Raw genomic sequence first — 22,885 nt, 5'->3', positions numbered from 1 at the left:
TATTTTTTTTTTAACCCAAGAGCCAGGTGGTTTGCCATTTCAGAGTAGGTCATGGTGTAGGCCTTCCTTACAAGAGAAAAATAAATTCTGATCTGTTTTGAGTTTGTTTTGTTGCTCTTATTCAAGATACTACAGCAACAGCAATATTGCTATTAGTGTAAAATGGAGTAAACTGGGCTAGACTAAGATGATATATCTCACTGGTGCAATGGAAGCTGTTTGCCTCTGTTTTTTCTCTCATACTCCCTGCATTTAGGCTCTGAAGGAAGGATTACATATGCCCATAGTTGATAACTTTTTTGAGCTTTAGGAGGAGTTAGTAGGAATGTATCCTCAAGCAGGTGTCATGGCCATGGGCACAGGTGTTTGAACTGAAAATGATCACCCAGGCTCCATTTGGCAGAGGAGTACAAGAAACATGCTGGTTTAGACCCAATAAAAGCAAGTGCTCGTGAATATGTTATTTCTGCTGCAAGTTTAACATGCAACAGTAGTACAGAATATGCCTGCTCAGAGGCATTTAACTTGGAATTCAGGGCTGACTTGTTCAGATCAAAGGGGGAGCTCAACCAAAATACTCAGATTCTGAGAGCTCAACTTTGAATTTTTTTTAATGTTATTGTTATTTTTACTGTTTTTTAGAATGTAACAATCTGCACATATGAATGTAATGCTGATCCTGCTGGTAAGACTTTTAAGAGTGAACAGGTTCCAGGGGAAAATCGAAAGCATAATAGCATTTGGTATCCAGTCTCTTGTGGAATGGAGTCAGATCTTTGTTTTTTATCAGAGAAAGGGTCATAACCTCATCAAGCATTCCCTCCCTTCCTCATGACTCCCCAAAGGTGCAGTACTCTTAATTGCTTTTGGCAGATAAAAGCTATGAGGAAGTCGGGGAATATGTTTTATTTTATGTTACTGTCATTAGTCTGAACTAGTTCTTAATCTAACATTACAAAGACATTGTTTATAAGGATATATCTACTGCAGTTTCTGTTTCTACTCCTCTAGGTTATAGAAGGCAAACAGTAAAAGATCTTAGATCCTTAACATACTGAAAATTTTAAATGTTGTAAATTTTAAAAATTCGACACTTTCCTCTTTGTTTACAAAACCATTGAGCTTCTCTGCATGTTAGCCTGATACAATGACTGTCTCTATAGTCCATATACAACACTGACTATTTTTCATATATTTATACTTGCTAGGTCTATGCAAGAATAAATTGTGAAGTGATATGAGGTGTTTCTAATCAATATAACAAGTGAACTAAAATGCAAGGCCTTGCTTAGCATTTGATCCTGTTTTTGTGGGAAGACTTCTAAATCATACTATCAAGGCAGCAAATATTATACTCTTAGATTCTATATCTAGACCATACTGGCAGTGTATGTTCCATTCAGCATTGAGTATAATCCAGCAGTGATGATGGGGACTTGGTGGTTCTGTGGTTGCTCCTCCTTTAAGCTGAGTAATGTTAAAAGAGCTGGTGGCCCTTCTGCTGCTACATTTGCACCAGGGTGTTGTCAGTGCCTGCTCAATACTTGATAGCTAAGATGGTCGTGTGACTGTATCTGTCCTTTCCTTGGTATGTCTAAAGTGCTGCCTTTAATGTGTTGGTCTCTGGCCTTTCTGTTTGTTTTATGGAAATCCCTTTTGTATTTTCACTCTAACGTTACTCTGTAAAAATGCATATTTACATAAAGAACTAAAATTTCTCTGTAGAATGATACACTCCACAACAGAGCTGTGACATTGTCACAGTCTAGGCAGGTTGTGTAATTGTGGTGGAAGAGCTTTTAATAAAAAACAAAACAAAAAGAGTAGGAAATGCTTTGAGAGAATTCATGGACATATAACTTCTAAGTAAGATATGCTTAATATTTAAATGAGGAACTCTGCTTAAGAGGACAAGTGAGATTGCTCTGACCTTGATTCTTTGCTCAGAAGAACAAAGTTAAGCATATGTGATAAAGATAAAAGCACACATTGCTATTTGGTGAATTGGGGCCACTATTAATATTTGATTGTGGTGGCCAAAGCCAAGCCTGTAAAAATTGGGAATTTTTACAGGCTTGGCTTTTGCCACCACAATTTTTGATTGGAATCAAACTGAGTATTACCTGACAGAGTAGTACTTTTTGATACATGCAGCTGAAAATCAAACCCTGGTTTCTCCAAATTCCTCATGAGTATTAGACAGGTGCATGCAATTTGTCAAATAACTTCATTTTTGAGCAAGTGTGATATAAAAACTCCAGGTTTTGGATGCTGATTACAGTAATGAAAGGAACAAAGCTGTTCCTGGTCATACAGAAAAGAGTTGAAAAGACAAACACTATTTACTCATATATTTTAGTTCAGGAAGATGTAGCTCATTTGCTTAGTGCTGCCTGAGGGAGGGAGCTGGAAGACGATTAAATTAGTTTTCTGCTTGTTTGTTCAGAGCCTTCAAGTGTTATCACTGGGTTGAGTTTATTTTTCTTTTTTGATCAAAGTTAGGTGCAGAACTGCAAAGTGAAAAATTACTATGCTGATGGTGGGAAACAAGCTGCCTCCTTTGCTCCTTCCTCTTTGCTATCCCAGCTCCTCTTTCTCCCATCCAGCCCTAAAACCTTCAATAATTACTTTGATGATTGAAATTATGGAAATGTTCCCAGCGGTCCAGACCTGCCAGTACTAATTAAATCTCAGGATTTGTCAGTCTTTTCAATTTAAAATTAAGCTTTGTAAAGCCTATCTGAAGACATGATTTTCTTATCTCTAGGGGCACTGACTCACTTCATACTTTAATATGATTTCCAGGGAGTAAACATACTTTATCTTTAATTCTCACAGCTGTTAAAAAGAATTAATGGAAAACCTTCATTACTTTTCATTTTCAGCTTCCTTGTTGCAAAATTTGGTCAGGACACATGAAAGAAGGGACAGGTAGTTTCCCTGAAGCTTAAATGAGCAGGCGCTCACCCATGAAGTATATTACTTAGTTTTGTGGGGTGTATTTTGATAAATGCTGGGAAGCATGTATCTCCTGATGTGATGATTGCTGAAGTTAGGTTCTGGAAAATACAGTGAGCTTTCTTGTAAATTTATTGCTTGGCATGCACATAGGTGTTTGACAGACACTGATGGAGCATTCTGTTGTAGTTGTTATTCAGCTTAGCACTTACTCAGCGTATGTATTGCCCTCCAATACAGCTAGAACTTATCTTTTAATGCTAGGATAACTTCAAGTAATATTTTGACTCTTTATGAGCAACTTTACTGAGGCATGCATTGTACTACTGATAATACAAGACACAGTGAACACAGCCAGTGATAGTGAGCAGTAATAGGTGTTTTAGAACTTGTGGTAATTGCACATCTGGCGTGCCCTGCCCTTGGAACAGCTAATTGATACTTCTGAGACCTAAACTCTTGTACTCTTTAAGGGCTAGAGTTGACTGTTTAAACATCAGTGAGGGTTCCTTATTATGCACAGTGCTCTACCCTTTGCTTATCTGCTAACATTATTTATGTGTGAAACTGACCTCATACAATTAGTGTGAGTATGGCTTTGCTAGCAAGAGGTACCATATACCATAAGTGGTTTTGTTCAAAATAATCTTAGAAAAAAGGAAGACGTTTGCTTACATAGCTGCATGGCAGTAGTGTTTTCTCTCTTTTCATGTTGTTTCCGCTCTTTCTAAAGATTTGCAAGCTTCAGTTTTGGATTAGCAAAAAATAGTACTTACAAAATTAATAATTAAACAATAACGAAATGGAAAACAACTCTGTCTCTCCATGATTGTGTTTGAAGAGAAGAAAAATTAGTGTTCATGCATACCATGGAAAAGAAGTTAGGCTGATACATTTTAGTCTGTTTCCAGTAGAATTGTCCACTTTGGCTTAGACGCTGCTTGGTAAATTCAGTAATTCAACCATGTGTCTAAAAGGGAGAGTAAGATGTGGTATATGTAAAGATGTGCACTTCAAAAGTTTGAGAAGATTCTGCTTTTGTCCTTAAGTTATTAATTAATTTAATATACAACTTTATTTTGGCAGAAAATAGAATTTTTCTTCCCATTCCCCTTGCCAGATTATATGGGTCTGGGTTGGTGATGTGGTATGTGCATGCGGTGGGGATGTTACTGTTTTAAAAAGTCTTTTCTGTCAGTCTTTTGTGCAGTCTGTACAAGGAGCTTGAGTCCTAAGCATAGTGCAGATTTATCAAGCAGCATTTCCCAGACAGCTTATAGAAAACAATCCTGGAGGACTCCCAAACTTACATAACTGAAAGATACTGCTTGCTGTGCCTGCAGCTCTCTGGAATTGGAATGTAAAACTGGCAGTGGAATAAACGCACTCCCCGAGGAGGCTGAAGATGCTGCAGAGCAGCAGACAGGGAAAAAGAACTTTCCCGAAAGAACGAAATACACTTTTTTCTTTTTTTTTTTTTTGTTTAGCCTTATTCCTCTTTGAGGCCTGCAGTGATGGCAGGTGTCCAGCTCAGTATCAAAACTGCGCTTTTAAAATTGGAATGAAAGGATGGCTCTTAGCCACTCGTTAATCCTTACTGAAGGTCTCCAGGAGAGTGACCAGTTACTCAGCTGCACAAGTGCACCAGTAATAATCACCGCGGGGTGGGGTGGAGGGCTCACTCTGCAAGTGTGTTCCTGGACATTAACACTTCTAGGACATTTGAGAACCACAGTACCTAATTGTCTCCTATTTCTTGGCTAAATTGGGCTGTATGGTGTATACAGTTTTGCTTCCAGAGAAAATGAATCTGCATTTGCTGTAGGAAGACTTTTTTGGGGTAAGCTTTTCCTATTCTTTTCACCTTTTCCATCTTTCTCACTTTTGCCTGCTTTCTCTAAGAGGTTTCCCCAATATTTAGAGTTCTTATAAGATCTTAGATTATTTTCTAAATTTCTCATAATGCTGTTCTGTAAAACTGTGTATGGCATTTTTTTTGTTAATCTTTTCTTTTCGTGTACCAGCTATATAATGTAATGCAATAAGCATTAAGTGTTGAGTCATTTAAAATAGAAGATTTATTGTGCTATTTCAATTAATTTCTCAGGGAAGCTAATTTTTAAGAATGAAATAGCAAGAAAAATGACAAATAGTGACACCTTGTATTTTCCTGACAAAATTTTGAGAGGAAGGTCTTTGAGTCACTGAGTCAAGCATCTCTGGGATGACCAGTCATTGTGGCCACTGAAGCTGGTCCGTCTCTGTGTGCGTATGTTCTGTCATCTCAGTCATCTAGACACCTGAATGTCTTTAATTCACTGCCTGAGTGACAAATGTTAAATGCTGTAGGGCTAATTTGGTCATCATGGTAATTGCATTTTGTATGGGTTGACATAGCTGTATAAGAATGAAAAGCTGTGTTACAACCCAAAATATGTTATTTCTGGATGTTTTATTTGCCAATTCTCTTTGAGACGGGGGAAAAGAAGCAGAAGATAGAGAAACTGCAGACTTTGAGTGTTTTAGAGATGCTTCATGGTGTGTTTATACATAAACCATAGAAGTGCAAAGTCTTTTTTATTTTGGGTGTCAGCATAATATCCTATTCCTGTCACTGCTGATCTCTGTGTGTGTATGTTCTGTCATCTCAGTCAAGCACCTAAATGTCTTTAATTCACTGCCTGAGTGACAAATGTTAAATGCTGTAGGGCTAATTTGGTCATCATGGTAATTGCATTTTGTATGGGTTGACATAGCTGTATAAGAATGAAAAGCTGTGTTACAACCCAAAATATGTTATTTCTGGATGTTTTATTTGCCAATTCTCTTTGAGACGGGGGAAAAGAAGCAGAAGATAGAGAAACTGCAGACTTTGAGTGTTTTAGAGATGCTTCATGGTGTGTTTGGGGGAAAAGAAGCAGAAGATAGAGAGAGAAACTGCAGACTTTGAGTGTTTTAGAGATGCTTCATGGTGTGTTTATACATAAACCATAGAAGTGCAAAGTCTTTTTTATTTTGGGTGTCAGCATAATATCCTATTCCTGTCACTGCTGATATGTTTTATCTCTAGAGATTGATTTGCGGAAGTGTGATGTGCAGACACAAGTAGTTGTTGTCTTTAGTTAAAGGTTAAGGAGATCATGGCCTCACATATCATTCTAGTTTCCTTTTGTGACTGAAAGATTTGCTCTCTCTAAAAGTTGATAGCTACAGGAGAAAAACACTTTCCAGAAGCATTTTTCCTTTAGCTTGCTGACTTTCTAAGTTCAACAATTTACCTTTCTATGGTTCAAAATAATGTCTTGGCCTCCATGTAAGTGATCTACAAAGGATGGATTGAAGTGAAGCTATACTCCCACTTGTTGTGGGAGAATGTGGGAAGAAAGGAAAAGGATATATTTAACACCCTCCAAATGAACTACCTCTAAAAGAGATAGGAAGTCCCAAAATGCACACATGAAATCACTGAGGCTTACTACAACTTGGTTTTGTTTGAATCAGCTGACATGAAGTGAGGTCTATCCAGAAACTAATGTGGCATTTCTTCACACACACATGTGCAGACACACACGTGTTGTTAGATTTCTTAATTCCAGTTTAATCAATGACACTGCATGCCTGAACCCAAAGTCTGTATTTAAATGAGGATATAAGGAGGTCTGTCAGTCTGCCTGTCTGACATCAGATTCTTACGCTTCCTAATAACCCACAACACCTCCCCAGAGGTCCTTTAATAGGTAAGGTCATGGGCATCTTTTCTAGTTGAACCGGCAAAACCATCTGTCCAGTCTGTGGGACAGCTCAGCCTGGTTTTTGTGCCACCCTGGAGTGCAGGCGCCTTTGTTCTCCCTGAGATATCCAAACACAGAGGAAGCCGTGGTGCAGTGACAGAGGGGATAATTCCTGCTCCCCCTGTAGCCCCTGGGCCATGCACTCTGGTCACTCCCACTTGTGGCAGGAGCAGTCCTGCAGCTGCCCAGCTTGAGCAGGAGCCTGGTGCGGGTGAAAAGGGAGCTGGGTGTCCACAGGACCATTACTGCTGGAGTGAGCTCTTAGTGGGCTTGAGGGTGTGTGATCCAGAGTCAGAGGAGAGAGGCAAGCCCACCAGTGGGCTTAACAGGGATTTAAAGTGACTCCCTTAGAGTGCTCTGAGACTGAACTTGTCTGAAAATTACATCATAAATATACTTTTCTGTCAGTTCTATCCTTATGTTAGCATTTAATCCTCTTGCAAGGATTTTAATTAGGATATAAACCAGATAACTGTTTAATTACAGCCTTTCAAAAGGAGTAAGAAAATATTTAAAGACTATATATTAAGAAAATCTTTTGTAAAGATACATTTTTCCTGTGCCTTTAGAGTATAGACAGAAGGACAGCAGATGGAAAATGCACTGTATTATTGTTTCTTTCAGGGATGAATGTCTTGAATGGCAGGAGCAAAAATTTGGGGAGGTATATTGTTCCTGTGTATGGTGTGGATTTTTTTGCAATGCATATGAGTATACTTTAATCTTGTTTGCTAGCAATGTTAGATACTTTGTGCATTTCCACAACTGTGTCTGGGATTTGGGAATAGTCTAGAGAATACATGTCCAGTTACTGTAACCTTGGATAGCTTTTTGTAATCCATTTATTTTTGTAACCTGGGGCTTTCCACTGCACTGAGTACTTACTGACCTTTAATTTCATTTACCGGAGGGTGGAGAGGAAAGAGGAGAAAAGAAAGGCTTTAGGAAATCCCTTTCCCCACCCTGCACAAGGAGGTAACTTTCTTTTTAAGTCTTCTTTGGGTTTAAAGACTGTAAGCAGAGGAAAAAATACAGATCATTTTGCATCCTATATAAAAGCCAAATGTTGAAAGCAAAGTATTAAATATTCAGGAGCATTACAAATTTGATGCAATCTCTGGAATAGATGAATAAAATATTTGTAGTCCCTGCTGAACAACCTTTATGCTGATACATGATTATTACTAATATGCTCTAGTTAATATTTCAATAATGCTCACTTAAACAGGGTGTTTTTTATAATGGATTTTGCTTTGGATTAATAATGCACACACCAGATCATTAATCTCTTAAGATGCTTTTCTTCCTACTCAAAGATCATCTCGTTTTCTCAAACTGAAAATATTTCCTCATGCATTTTCTTACTTTTTTGCTACATTAATTTAATCTGCTCCTTTATTTCCATTTTAAATCAATACCAGACATCTAGTATAAAGTAGTATTTTTTTTCTTGTGATCCATAAGGTTGGGTTTGTCAGCTACTTTCCTACAGCTGGGGAAAATCTATTTGTTCATTTCTTAACCTTTTGACATGTCTGCTTTTACAAGCCCAGCTGTTTGTGATGGGGAATTGAAGTATGGAGCAACAACAACAGAAGGAAACATCTCTTGTTATGATCAGAGTGTAAACTGAGCCAAATGCAGCGAGGGGTTTGTAAACCTACTGGTTTACACTAGATTTTTGCACACTAGGAGAAAAAAAAAAGAAGAAACCCTCTTCTTCCTTCACATGATTCTATGTTGAATTTTCATGTGGTGTAACAAAAACTTAGTTTTCAAAAGTTTTATTCATATTTCTTGGACATATGACTGTAAAATTGACTTGCAAATAGTTTAGACCACTGATTCTTCACTATAAAAGGAGGCTCAGCAAAGTCACAACTGCATTTTCCTTCTGTTCATGTGGCAAGTGAGACAGGTCTGAAAAGTCAAGACCGCAGAGCCCAGTGTGAAGTTGCTAAAATGCCTTTGCTGTTATAACAAGCAGGGAAATGCAGGAGTTGAAAGCATTTGGAAAGGAATCAGTTGACAGGGTCTGCACACTAAGTGACCCCAGCCTCAGGAGTGTCCCAAGTTGATGGTGCATGTAGGTGCTGAAGAAGGAAGATGTTCTATCTGTCTTCTGTCTCAGAGTGTTATATCTATCAAGCCTTCAGGCTTCACTAAGTCAGTGTCAGTCCTACTTTTATCGCACTTGAAAAGCATAACCATTATATCAAAACTATTTAACCTTGCCTGTGTTTTTCCAGTAAGAGTGGAGAGTTGTAATTGTGACAACAGATCGAGCTTTGTCCTTCTTTCTCAAAACAAGGTGTATCATCTGGCAACAGATGGTTATTATGCACGTATTTATCCCATATATATATAAAGTTGAAAGGGTTTTTTTCCTCTCCTTATGTCATAAAAACCATATCTGAATGTGTTGCAGTGCCAAAGGACACCACAGTGATTACATGTGCTATAAGCACGTGTGAGATGGCTTCTGCACTGAACTGAGGAACAGTTAAGGGTCTGTGTACAGCAGCAAAAGTATCAGAATGGGTGCAGTTCTGTTCTGTACCCTACAGAGGCACTAGCTGAGGCCTCTGTTGCCAGTGGGATTGGGAATCTGTGGTAGAGAGCCAGCTATGCCCTAACACAAGGCTGATGGCAGACACTGCAGCATCACCTCTGGGTTATGCAGACAAAGCCACCTTGTCTTCTAAGTGCATTAAACATTATCCTCATGGGTTACCATTAACTGCTTACTAATGAAAAATATGGGGTTTTTTTCCCCCCAATTTTAGTAGGGTGGCTATTTTAGGTTCTGATTTAAATACAGTAAAGGTTTCCTTAAAACTCACATGGAGAAAGTCCATGTCTAAGCACTTCGGAAATTTGAAAACTCTGACATGCTGCATGTACATCCCTTCTGTACTGCTGTAGCAAGTCCAAAGGTTTCTTCTTTTCTTTCTTTTCTTTTTTTCCCCTCCTTAAAATGAATCTATTTCAGATGAGAATGTGGAGTTGCATAGTGAATTACCTTTATTTGTGCAAAGTATAAGCTGTCACTGCCCACAGCCATTCATCTCTGTAACAAAGGGGATAAATGAAAGGGGCAAGTGGGAGTGCTAAGGAGGGATTCCTAGCTACATCACTATGTGCAGAGTAATATTACAGGCTCAAAGCAGAACCACTGGTATCAGTGATATGTTGCCAAACCAACTGTGTTAGTCTGAAAAGAGGAAAGCAAACATAAGAGGAGGGAGTGTCAATACAGGGGCTGGGGGAGGGAGGAATGGTGGGCTCCAGTATAACACACTCAGTGCATACTGCATAATTGTTTTCCTGTTTGCTAATGGTGATTATCAGGTCTTTTATCTTAAATATGCTTCTTGCCACCTTTGGATGTGAGAGATAGTGCTGGCATAGTGAGGCTTGGAGTTTGAACTATACTCTTCATAGTAAATAGAACTTGATAATGAAAAAACCTCATGATCCCTCCACTTACAAATCTGGCAAATCCCTATGATAGTAGTTTGGTCCCATCCCTGTGTGTCAGTGTTATTGTGACTAAGAAGATCCATAAAATGTAGGACCACAACTCAGAATGTTACAAATTGGCAGTGGTGACTGACTAACACTATTGAGTGGTTAGGCATTCTGTTCTTGCTCCCCTAGGCTTTCATCCTCTCACATTTCTCCCTGTGCAATATTCTTCCATTGCAGAGTTATTGGCAGATGCAAAAGTATTATCAATAAATTATCAGTTGTATCAGGATTTTTTCTTGAATGTTCTTTTTTTCCCTGGGTATGAGTTCTAAATAAATCACATATCTAACACATATCAATATATGTTAAATGTAGAGATCAAACTGTGTTAGGTTTTGTACAATCCTCTGGCAGATACTTCTAGAAACAGTTTCTGTCAATGCTGTTCATTGAATCTTAAAAACGACTTCATGTTATTACGCCTTAAAGGGCAAAGGGGATTATGGATATTGAAGCCTCTTCTTGATAATTTCAGTGAATCTGTGCTATGCTTGTTGGGAGACGCTTTTTACCAGTCCCTCTCTGGTAATTTTGCCATTGAAGATCTCTTACCCATGGTGATCCACTGGCAGCTTCTCTTCTTTCCATCAATATGCACGTTCATGTCACAGTTTAGCTGTGGCACTCTTCAGTTTTTGATGTTGCATTTTTCTGAGTCAAGATTAGCTGTAACAATTTCCATGCAAAAGGCAGCAATGTGACCACAGTCAGTTTGGCTGTTCTTGCTATGAAGTGTTCAGGCCTTCAGTGCAAGATGCCTTTGTCATTATTTTCAAAGAACGTTGTTGTAATTTCGTCAGGAGGGGAATGTTTCTCCCAGATTGTTTTTCTAACCTTCAAAATATTTTGCAATGAATTTGTAATTGGCAGGGTCTGTGCATAGTTGAAAGGTTTGAAGTGTTTCAAGTCCATTAGTTTTACATTATAAAGAACATGTATTAATTGAAAAATCATTGAAGAGGAAATTTTAGTATCTTTTGCTGCTCTGTTAAGTGATAGTGATCAATTGTAAAAGGGACTTGTACTCTCAAGAGAGTTGTGCCAGACTCTCTTGGTCTGGCAAAGAAAATAGCCATTCTTATGGCCTGTGGTATTAAGAGATACATGGCTTTGATAGAGAAATAAGTATAGCTGATTTCATCCATGGCTGTATTTAGAAGCTAGTGTAAAAGACAAAAAAATTGAGTAAACCCACCATCCTTCTCTTTTGTTAAATAAAGTTACTTGAACTGAACTGGCTTGCAAATTATTTCATCATGTTACTAAATTGTTATGGCTGGTCATCTGTTTGCATTCACTTACTGACTTAATTACAAAAACCTTGCAAATCTTTTGTCAAGATCTTTGTTAAGGGAACACTTCAATAGTGACAGAAATTTCTATATAAATGTAAAAGTGAATGCTTCTTAATGAAATTCTGCCTATGTGAGTCATACTTTATAAGTAATGCCAGAGAGGGAAGAGCAGGGAACTGCCCAGCTAAACTTCTTTTAACCTGTGCCTCTTTGTAATAAAATAATGGTAGTCAGGGTTTCCAGAGAGATGAGGGTTTGAAAAGTGAGCACGCCAGCTAATAGCTGTGGTAAGAGGCTGGAGGCCGTGGAACAATGTCCGTGCCGCGGCCTCTCGGTGTGTCTGCGCCGCGGAGCTCAATAGTGAATGCGCAGCATTGTTCGGCTGAGAAGAGTCTCCGAGCGCTGGGGATGTCAGGGCAGACCGAGGGAAACTGATTTTCAGCTTGTGGCCTCCTTGTCAGAGGGCTGGGAGAAGCCCGGGGCCATTCCTCAGGGCTCCTCTGCTCTACCAGCTTTGTGCTCCTCTGTGGCAAGGAGTCCCTCTGTCCCTGCGGGGATCTGCCACTCCGCAGTGTGCCCGTGGGAGAGCATGAAAGAGAGGGGAAGGATTTTTTTCCCCCTCATGATTGGTTTCGTGTTTGAATGTTAAGTGAAAGCTTTTCCTGAGGGAAGTTGGAAGGTGACATTTGAAATTAAGGAGAAGCGTGGACATAACAGAAGTTATTTCATTGAGGATTTACGGCTTAATGGTCTAAATTTGGTCACAGGTTTTGGAAGACGAGAAATGTTTAATTGTGTGGGGGTTTGGGTGTTTCTTAAATAAAAAGAGACTCTAGAGAAGTGATGAAAATGGCTCTTAAGTGAATTACCTGGTAGTTCCCATGTGTGTAGGCCATGGAGTTGAGAAAGCTTTGATATTCTCTCTATAAACAGGGATAACAAAAATAATTGGTTTTTAGTATGGCTTGTTCGTAAAATCCTGCTGTTGCACCACAGAGTTAATACATCCTCCCCTCCTCAGCCCCCACCCTCACCTGTCTTAGACCACAAAATTGGCCTTTTGGTGAAGTTTCGCCAAGTCCAGTCTGTGTGTTTTGGATTTGAGAATTTGATTCAGATTCTAGCTCTAATATTTTAAAACTGAAGGATTTACTGCTTCTTTCTCATAGAAAACACACAAGTGGAAAACCCAAACAAGGAAAGTGGTGGGACTGAATATCCCTATCTGGAAGAAATATAAAGTGTGAAGGAAAAATCTGAGAAAAATAACTGCTTTAGCTGTACTAACTGGATTTAAATAGGAGTCTAAGTTTCTGTTTTCCCTGTCTCTGATCTAATCACTGAGAAGATTCATCTGAGCTGTTTACTAAATACCAATGGGTTTAGATGTTGTTTATTGTAGTTAACAAGAACTCTGAAAACTGGCCTATATAGAAGTGTTTGAAGGCTGCAAAAGAGAAGTAAAATAGTACTGACTAAAAAAGCCAGAAAAGCAGAAGGATGGTAGCAGACAGTTGTTATCTGATGTCTTTTCATGAATATTTTAGATTTCAGCTACCTTGCTGTGAACCACAAAGTGAAACATTTTTAAGAGGTTTCATGCCCCTCTCTTGTTTGCATTTGTCAGGGGTTTTTTAACTCCAGATTGACAAAAAATTGCATAGTAAATCCAATGGTCAGAGGAAATATGAAGATCCCTTTTTTTACTATCTTTCTTTGTATGGTGTTCCATGTCTAAAAAATTCAATGAATATACCCCTGAATAGGAATGTTAGAGAATTTTGATACTTTGAAGTCTATAGGATTATTTTTCTGTAGCTATTGGTAAAGAAGGCACAGGGTTTCTGCAATATATATATAGCTTTAATAAAATGACTGTCTGGTTCAAATAAAGCTTTTTATTGCTCTGATAAGAAAGCAGAGAGAGAGGCTTATGACTCAGGAAGTCAGTTGCTGTGAATTATGCACCAAATGTTCTCTGTAACCAAGTCTGGGCCTCTAATCTGTTTGCTTCTTGCCCTGTGGCTTCTGAAGTGTGATTGTTGTCACTGTTAATCTTGAATTCTGATATGTCAATAAGTGCTGCAGGCATTAACACCATCTGCATATGGGTGCAGAGGCTGCACTGCTCTGTACACTGACATTGCAGAGATACCAATCTCAATTCACGCTTTGCTTCTTGAATACAAAAACTCTAAAGAAAGTATTGCTTGTTGGGATGGGAATTTTGCTCTCAATGGTTTGTGTGCATGAAATAACAGCAAAGAAGTAATAGGAAGTATTGTAGATGCTGCAGAAGGGCCTTAAAGCATCTCTGAAAGCATTGTGAAGACTACTTCATCTCAAACATGGATCTGTTGGAGTGGCTTTCATAGACATGGCTGAAAAGCTGACAAGGCAGGGAAGGGAATGACAAGGAAGGGAGGTTTCATTTTCATGTAGCACTGTATTTTCTCTGTATTGCACCAGGCAAGGACATTGAGAGGAAAGGTGTAAAACATGATGCCCATAGTTTAAAAATGCAGATGTTCTCCCCATGCTCCAAGGGGCAATTTGGAAAGACCAAATCAAGGCAAATGGCAGTCCTGGTGTGATTGGGTCATCAGTAGAAATTAAAAAATTAAGAACTGGGGTGGCTACATTTTTAAGGATCTGGTGTTTGTGGCAGAAACAAGACACCTTTGATTTTTCTGCTGTGACCAGTTATTTTGCTGCCATTTGGCAGTCTTAGTCTACTTGACCTTATTCATGTAAAATTCCACACTTGGCTGTAGAAGTAATACAGTGAGAAGACATTGTGTATGTTAAACTCCTTTGGACCTGAACATCTGCTTCGTTTCTTTTTATTTATTTTCATTTAAAGGTTTGTGAGAGATCAGAATACTGATTATTGTATTTTGTAAAAATCTGCTGCAGTCATTTATTAAATCCAGAGTTCTTTAACTGTCATTGCATATGTTCCTATTGAACTGGGATTCTGAAAGAGCTGTTAGCTTACTGGTGTAATGCCATCTTAAAAATAAGACCTAATGTTTTCTTTTAGGAGGGTGAGCACAAGAAAACAACTGACTTGAAATGCCAGAGCCAGTCTGTGATGAAGCCAGACCACCAATATGTCTTAGTTCCAACCTAGGTACAATTTAAGGATTCTTCTCCCCAAGACGTAAACATGAACACTGCTTTCTGCAACTTACATTTTTATGCAAGAGAAGAAGTACAGAAGAAAGTTTTCATTTTGTTGTAAATGTGAACATCTGTTAGGAGGAGCCTGCTGTTACTATTTCAGTTCTGTTTCAAAATTCTGGTTGCTTCCTGAGGTGCAGAGGAGGTTCCAGTAAGTGGCTTTAGTTGGAAACCAAATGGGAGAGATTGTTTAGCTGTATTTAAAGAAAAACATCAATTATTTAAAGCTTCTGAAACTCACTTCTATTTGGCATCTAACATTGTCTGCTATATCAGAGAACTGGCTTTTATAAAATGTGTGTTGTTTCATGCAGGATTTTCACTGGAAAGATTTGTGAGTCAACAGAGAATTTGGAGGCAGAAGCAATCAAAAAATTGTTAAAATGAGTTTAAAAGAACTAATCTGTTTGTGCTAGATACTGCAGTTACAAGTTATATTGAAATTGAAAGAGGTGAGTTGTAAAAGGATGTCTTAGGGTCATACAGGTTTTTCATTGGAACTAGCAAGAATGATTCATAGATGCTACGTTTCCTTCTTCTGAAACTGTGTCTCACTCTCTAAAGTTTGTTTTACCTGCTTTAAAGTGAGAGACAGTTAACAATTTTTAGACTTAAAAACCTCCCAATGTTCTTGGTAAAGCAATAAATGTTGTGTGCTATATTGGCTGCCTAGCCAAGACCCTCTGTGTGCTCATGCTCTGGTGGGCTTTGAAAAGTTGTGAACTTCAGTTCTCAGCAAGTTTAGGTTGCTTAGGTGAAATTGAAAACAGTAGTGTGTTACATGTTGGCCTGGCAGACGTTTGCTCAGAGCAGTAGATTAGTACAGGAAGAAGTAAAAACCAAATGTAGCAAGTTTAGGTTGCTTAGGTGAAGTTGAAAACAGTGCTGTGTTACATGTTGGCCTGGCAGGACGTTTGCTCAGAGCAGTAGATTAGTACAGGAAGAAGTAAAACCCAAATGTGGTGTCCAAGCACTGTTACAGTGATAGGGTGTAGGATGGAAGCAAGGCCTGATCCTGTGTGGTGCTGGGTGGAAGGAAGGCTACATGGGATTTTCATTCTGGCACAGCAGTTTGAGTGTAAAAGTACTAAAATGATCAAGCAGCGTCATATTGAACACATTTCTTACACTTCTTCACTAAATGCCAGTAGGAGCCAAGAAAAGGATGTATAAGCTTTGATTGCTTGTCATCTAGGGTATTATCCCTGCTTGTCATCTAGGGTGTTATTCCTCCATATGCATTTACATTTACAAATCTTCACAGAATTTTCATTTGCTCTGATTTAGAAAAAAAAATGAACTGTGCTGTTTTAAAATTCTTTTTAAAGAGGAGAGAAGCCAGCCTTCAAAATTGACAAGGAGATGCAAAACAATTCCTCTAAAAGGCTTATAAATGGAGGATTGGATCCATATGCTCTGTTTGTGTTGCAGTACATCAGCAGCCTGTGATGGCTTGTTCCTTTTGTTAGGTGTCTCTGCAGCACTGTGTACAGATTAAATAGCTACTGCATTGCAGAGAGTTATTAATACATTACATTGCACTTCCAGGGAAGATGTCACTGTGTCCTTTAGCCTGAATGTACCTTGTGGTTGAGTTAGGGGTGATTTTTTAAAATTTTGCTGAGGATAACTTATTTTTCAGTAAATTCTTAGCCAACTGGGAACTATAGAATAACATTGGTCTTAACCTCTATAAACTTCACTTATTGTTGAAGTTTAGAAAAATCAAAGCCTTGTTCCAAAGTAAAAACAGGTCACCCTTCTCAAATCTTAATCCTGATACACTAAAATTGTGGTCTTATGCCACTGTATATACAATAGAAGAAAGCAGGAGATGGGGCAGAGAAAGGTATGCCCCTAATCCTAAAAGATAGTGCAAATTAACAAAATGCATTAAATACCAGAAAATGAGAAGTGGGACCAACCCATTATTTTCTGACACATCTGTGTACTGACAAATCTGTCATTTGTGATGCACATCAGTAAAACAGGAGGCTTTTTGGTTTCCAGTCTTCTGCCCTGACAGCTCTCAGAGAGATGCATGTTTAAAGTGGTGGAGGTTGAGGGGTTGTTCTTGGGGAAATTCTTATGTGTGGAGGAAACTTCTGCTGACTTATACCTGGGGATGGAAGGGAGAGCTAAGGTCAGGTGTGGGTGTGCAGAGATGAAAGACCAAGACAGAGCAAAGTAAGGATCTCAGCTCTGTTTCCCTCTTCCTCCACCCACAGGAGTGCTCAAGAGAGCTCCCTGTGCCAGTTCAGTGGCTGAAGCTCACACTGCAGGGCTGCAGCCCCTGGTTTTACCCAGCCCACTGAAACAGATGTGGGATGCTTTCTGTCATTGAGGCTTCAGAGTTCAGGAGCTTTGTCACCACTAAATGATGAAGCTGCTGATACTGCTTGTATTTCTTAGGACTTCACAGAATTTACCAGGTAGTGCTCTATGTCTGGTTAATGCTCTACAGGTCTGTCCAGGAATAAGTTCAAACCTCTCACTTGGAGGTGACAGAAGCTTTGTAGGCAAGGTGGGCACAAGATGTGAGAAAGCAGAAGTCCAGAGGAGTAAATAATTAGCTCCTGACAGAAATATGGGTGCATGTGGAACATAGCAAATGTATGGTATATTTGCTATATTCAAGTGATTTGAGTAGCTGGGTGCTGCACTGTAGATGTACAGAAATTTTTGGCACCAGTGTTGGCCATTCTGTGCCTTTGAGTGTGTCCAGGACTTGCATATATGTTGTAGCTCACTCTAAAGTGTTTTGCACAGATCTTGAAAAAAGATCTTTTAATGTAAATATGTAAGTATTAAAAAAATTCTCGGAAGCTGTGGGAGAATCCAGAGAATAGAGGAGGGAGCATATCTCAGTGATCTGTGATGTCAGCATGGCAGGCTGTAAACACCTGATCTCTTAGCCTGGGTAAAAGGGACTTTCACCCCAAGAGCCCTGATGTTCAGATCAAAGTGTTTCACAGCTTTGCCAATGCTCTCAAGGCTTCCTTTTCTACCTCCAGTTTCCTGCTGTAAGGCGTTGTTCAAGGACTGTGCTCTTTAGGAATACTCTGCATGAAGCTGAGGCTGTGTCATGTGCAAGGACATAGGTACTTGGTTTCAAGTATAATTTTAAAGATAGAATGCCTCTTTGTGGGCTGCATTTCAGCATGCAGCTGTGAGAGCACACCTGGAAAGTGGTGCCAGCAGCTGGGAACTCTTCTGACTTCTTTTGCCTCCCAGCTCCAAGATGGAAATGCCACCACACCCTCTGCAGGCAAAGGAGATGTCAGCTTTCTCATGGGTTAGCAGGTTAGCACCAGCCTATATACTTTTTTTCTCATTTTCTGTTTTTCATCTTTTCTCCTGCTTCTCCTCTCACTGTCTCCTTTCTTTTTTCTTTCTTTTTTTTCTTTTTTTTTCTATTTTTCCTTTTTCTTTTCTTCATTGTGATTTAGCACAGAACACTTGATTGTATGGGTTTCATATTTTCTTCTGAAATTCATTTGTCTTGCCCTGAAAAAAACCCCAAACCACTGAAGCTTTGCAAGCACTCTGCAAAAGCCTGTTCCTGTTTATGTTAGGGCAGAATAAGATCCAGAATATTTCCCAGGATCATCCTATTATATTGTAAGTTCATGGAAGTTTTTAACGTAAACACAGAAATTTCACAGTACCAGCAAGTGATTTATTTGCTATACATACTTATCAATATTGTCTACAGATAAGCAAACAAATGCTGTGGAAGTGGGGGCTCTATTTGATGTTTGCTCAGTGTTGTGCCTGGAAAAATGGAAGTTAGTGGGTGTTGCTCAGTGAAGTGTGCATTTTAAAGTTACCCACAGTGATGCCCATTGTCCTGTCCCTGAATTGCATGATGTCATGTGTCATTTAAAGCTTGTAGTGATGCCGAAGGCTGTCGGTGCGCTGGGAAAAAGGCGATGAGAAAGTTGTGAATCAGGTTTCTGTAAAGCCTTTGTGTTTAGGGTTGTGATAGATAAAAGCTGACTCATGCAATATTTCTGGCGGAGGAGCTGTACAGACTAGTAAGAGCTTCTCGTTTTACCTGAGTGCCCAATGAGCTAATTCGGGAGCAGCTGAAGCCGGAGCCCGCGCCTCTCCTCTGCCGCACAGGTAGGTCGTGGGCTCTTCGGAGAGGACTGAAAAAGAGAGAGGACTTGTTCAGCCCGGGCGCCAGGAGCCAGAGACATTCCTCAGCGGTGAGATACTGTCGCAGAGGATTTTCCCTTGCAATAATGTTCTCGGGTGTTAGCGTGCTTGGTTGTGACAGAGGCTATTCTGCTTTAAATACTGCAGGCAGTGGGGGTGGGGGGACAGTAATTGGACTGAGAGAAGCACATTAGTTGGTGACTCTTTTCCCTTGTTGTGAGATTTCTAATAAATGGGATTTCTGTTCCTCAAAGTTCAGTTAAAATACTTGGCAGAGGATCGTTTGTGACAGTCCAGGCTAGACAGCTAATCCTGCAAATATTGTAGCTCTCTAGTGTGATATTTTGCACAGAGGGTGTTAGTTTTAGAACTGATATGTATTCATATACAAAATTTAGTGATTAAAAATCTGCTGACCTTCACCTGGACAGGATTCAAAGCAGAAGATATAGGGAGTGTATTTAAGATTATTTGGGATTGATAGTGAATGGATTTTAATCTTTCTCGGGAAGCCGGAGAGCGTTTTTGTTTCTTAGTTCCAGTGTTGCATTTTGAATTTGATACTGAATGTAGAAATTGTTCTAAACTACTTTGCTTAATTATATCCACAGTATGAATGCTTTATTTAAAATATGAAGATATCTCAGGGGGAAAGAAACAGGAAAGCTATTTCTTGTAGTCTCATCGCTTTTTGGTAGCTAAACTCCAGAGGATGTGAGGACTGTAATTTCTGGTAATGTTGACTTTGTAGATAACACCTGAGGTGCTCTTTTTCTTGCCAGGAGAAAGGCAATAGCAATGCTAATCATGAATATAAATTAACTTTGGAGTTTTTACTTGTGTGGTATGTTGTAAAATTTCATGTGCAGTAAACAACTTGGAGGAATAAACAGCTATATTTAGATAGGACTTGGGGATCTTTAAGTCAGTTTTATATTTAAAGACAAAGCACTTTATCTGTCATTGTATACTAATGTTCTAGCACAGCCAAAGCTGCAGAGATAATGGAAAACCATTTATCATTACCATGAATATAATTACAGGAAGGAGGTTTTTTGTTAAAGAAAAGCAAGTGATAGAAGAAGGTTATGCATTTTTGGTGAGAACTTGGTTATGACTGCGCAATGAAAACCCGAGACATGCCAAGATGGTTGTTTTGCATGTGCCTTCAGCCTTGTAACTAATATTAGAGTTGCCTGTTGGGATGAAACAGTAGTATTCCTTGCCCTTGCAAGTCTGTGGAGCAGGGACATGTCATTGTTCTTGCTGGGGAGCACTCTGGGGTCGTGCCATGCCAGTGTGTGTGTGACACAGGAGCAGGGAGCTTTGCAGGGGCTGGGAAGGGGGAGAGAGTAACTGAATTAATGCAAAGGCACAAACAAGAAATGACCTTGTTTGGGGAGCATGTTTCCTTGTGAGTAGGGACAAGTAGTAATTATCCTCCTTTCAGTGCTGAACTAACAAGTAATTACTGTTATTCCTTAATTAAAGTATGCAAATTGAAGATTTCTTTTTTTTTTCTCCCCAGACTGAGTTAAATACCGTTATTCACAACTGACAAAAGTTCTCAATATTATTTTCGTTCATCCTTGAAAAGGTTCAGTAACCAAAAGAAAGCCTAACAAAAAAAGCAGTGAACCAGGCCAGACATGGGTCAGGGTATAGAAGAGTTGCTCAGAGCCTGTGCAGGCTCTGGGGGAACCTATGATTTCACACAGTGTTTGCAGACTGAGTTTTGATGAATGCACCTACCCACCAGTGCTGCTGAAGCTGGGAGGATGGGCTGGAGTGGGCTTGTAAATCAGTCCCACAGGATATGGGACAAATTACTTGCTTTTTATAGTAAATTTCTATGAAAGAGAAAAATTTGCTGGAGGTTACAGAGTTTGCAAAGGCACTGGGTCAGTTATGATTCATTGAGAGCAATCCTGGGGAAGGCTGTTTACACTCTCTTCACTCTCATTAATTCATTTGTGAATTTCTCACCAGGCATTTGCTACAGACCTTAGGTAGCTGGTGCGAGGGTGAAGTTACTTAGTGGTACAACTGCAGAGTAAAACTGCTCTTCAGAGTTCTGAAAATCCAAATACAGATGCTGACAAGAGAAAAGAGTATGGGCATGTGGCTGTGGCAATGAACTCCATTCAACTGCTCTCTGTCCTGGTGCCCTTGTGACTGCAGAAATCATCTAAAAACTCTTCCTAATTTTAACAGCAAGGGTAATTGTAGAGGTTATTGTCCTACCTAAGTGTTTTAAGATGATCAAGTCCAGCTCTTAGCCCAGTGGTTATGCCATTTCCACCACTAAACCATGTCACCAAGTGCCATATCTACACATCTTCAAATACCTCCAGGGATGGTGACTCCACCATTCCCTTTGTACCCTATTCCAGTGCTTGACAGCCCATTTGGTAAAGAAATATTTCCTAATATCCAATCTAAACCTCCCCTTGAGGCTGTTTCCTCTTGTCCTAACATTTGTTATTTGGGAGAAAAGGCCAACTCCCACCTGGCTACAAGCTCCTTTTAGGCAGGTAGTTATAGAGAGCAGTAAGGTCTCCCCTGAACCTCCTTTTGTCTGAACTGAATACCCTCAGCTCCTTCAGATGTTCCTCATAAGATTTGTGCTCCAGACCCTTCCCAGCTCTGTTGCCCTTCTCTGGACACGCTCCAGCACCTCGATGTCTTTCTTTCAGTGAGGGGCCCAAAAGTGAACAGAGGATTTGAGGTGTGGCCTCATCAGTGCCCATTACAAAGTTCAGATGGATTTCTGAAGAAAAACTTGAGAAGCCTTGGAAGATTAACAGATCCTGTGTTACTGGGAAGGGCTGTAGTTTTTCACAGCTATCTGTACCTGAGGCAGGAACTGAGAGCTGGGCAGAACCAGGGCGTGCCCCCAAACCCTGATTTCCATGAGCAGGGTGTTTGGTATAGGACTTGGCAGCTGAGGGAAGTGAGCTGCTTCCTGGTTCCGTGCCATGCTGAAATCCCCGGTCCACTGTGCCCTGACTTTCTGCTGGGTGTGCCAGCTGCCCAGGTGCCTGCCTGCTGCTCTGCAGGAACGCTGGGCTCCTGTGCCATCAGAGTGCACCCTGAGGAACACATTTTACTGGTTGGAGACACAATGGACAAAATTGTAACAGAACTCTCCACAGAGAAGCCAAATGACGATTTATGTCCACCTGGGAAAGGAGTAAAAATGAAGTAAAAAGTAACTTTTCAGATTAATAGTCAGGATGAAGCTCTGGGGACAAAATAGACCAAGCAGTAAATACCTAGTTTGGTTTAATTTATGCAGAAGCATACAGGATCAGCAGTTTCTATAAAAAATAAAGGAAGTTGAATCAACTATGTTGCATGCAATTAATTAGCCATGCCTTGCAGTTGCCTGGGGTTTGCCAAGGTCACTGGGAATACAGGTGTTAAAGAGCAAATCCATTTGAACTATTCCAAACAATCCTCAGCTTTTTTGATAAGCAATGACACTGTCATTAAACAAAAGAATAAGTGGATTTACTTTGGTTTTCTAAAACATGTTAGGTTCTCCTAGTGCTTCTGGCTACAAGTATGTCCTATGTAAAACTGCCTTAGCATTTTTTTTGACACCAATGCCATTGATGTGAACTGTATGTTGTTTCTATTCTTTATATTAATGAAATTTTTTGTCAAGCAAATACTACTATTAATGCCTTTGCATTATTACCTGAGAGGCAGACCATATGTTAATGAAACAGGAAGAAAAGAATGTGGGGTAATGGAATTTCATAAAGTTTTTGCCTTTACTTCCCTCTTAAATGTAGCTAATCAGGTGTTTGTCATGTAATTTTAGTAAAATACTTTGAAGTAAGTTAGCGGAAGTGCTACCCCTGTTATCTTGTTTATCCTGTGCATTTTTCAAGGGGGCATTTTTCATTCAGCAGTGTTGTGTTTTCTAACTTGAATGTGAAAAATTATCCAAAGCTGATA

General features: G+C 39.6%; 1 protein-coding gene across 4 annotated transcripts in view; it reads left to right on the top strand.

The window, feature by feature from the left end:
* Positions 1–22,885, top strand: part of PLEKHG1 (pleckstrin homology and RhoGEF domain containing G1) — a 126,251-nt gene that overhangs the window by 54,323 nt on the left and 49,043 nt on the right. Inside the window, exon 1 of one of the 4 annotated variants that reach the window (XM_039707529.1) lies at positions 18,806–18,883. The exons of 2 other annotated variants lie outside the window; for them this stretch is intronic. The gene's annotated coding sequence lies outside the window, so the exon portion shown is untranslated. Of the gene's footprint in view, positions 1–18,805; positions 18,970–22,885 lie in introns of those variants that run through there. One more of the 4 variants, XM_039707527.1, reaches the window with a different exon arrangement.

The sequence above is a fragment of the Passer montanus genome, unplaced genomic scaffold (genome assembly GCF_014805655.1).
Source record: "Passer montanus isolate IOZ18808 unplaced genomic scaffold, ASM1480565v1 scaffold2, whole genome shotgun sequence".
In the NCBI taxonomy this organism is placed as follows: domain Eukaryota; kingdom Metazoa; phylum Chordata; class Aves; order Passeriformes; family Passeridae; genus Passer; species Passer montanus.
This window is presented reverse-complemented; position numbering and strand designations above follow the sequence as displayed.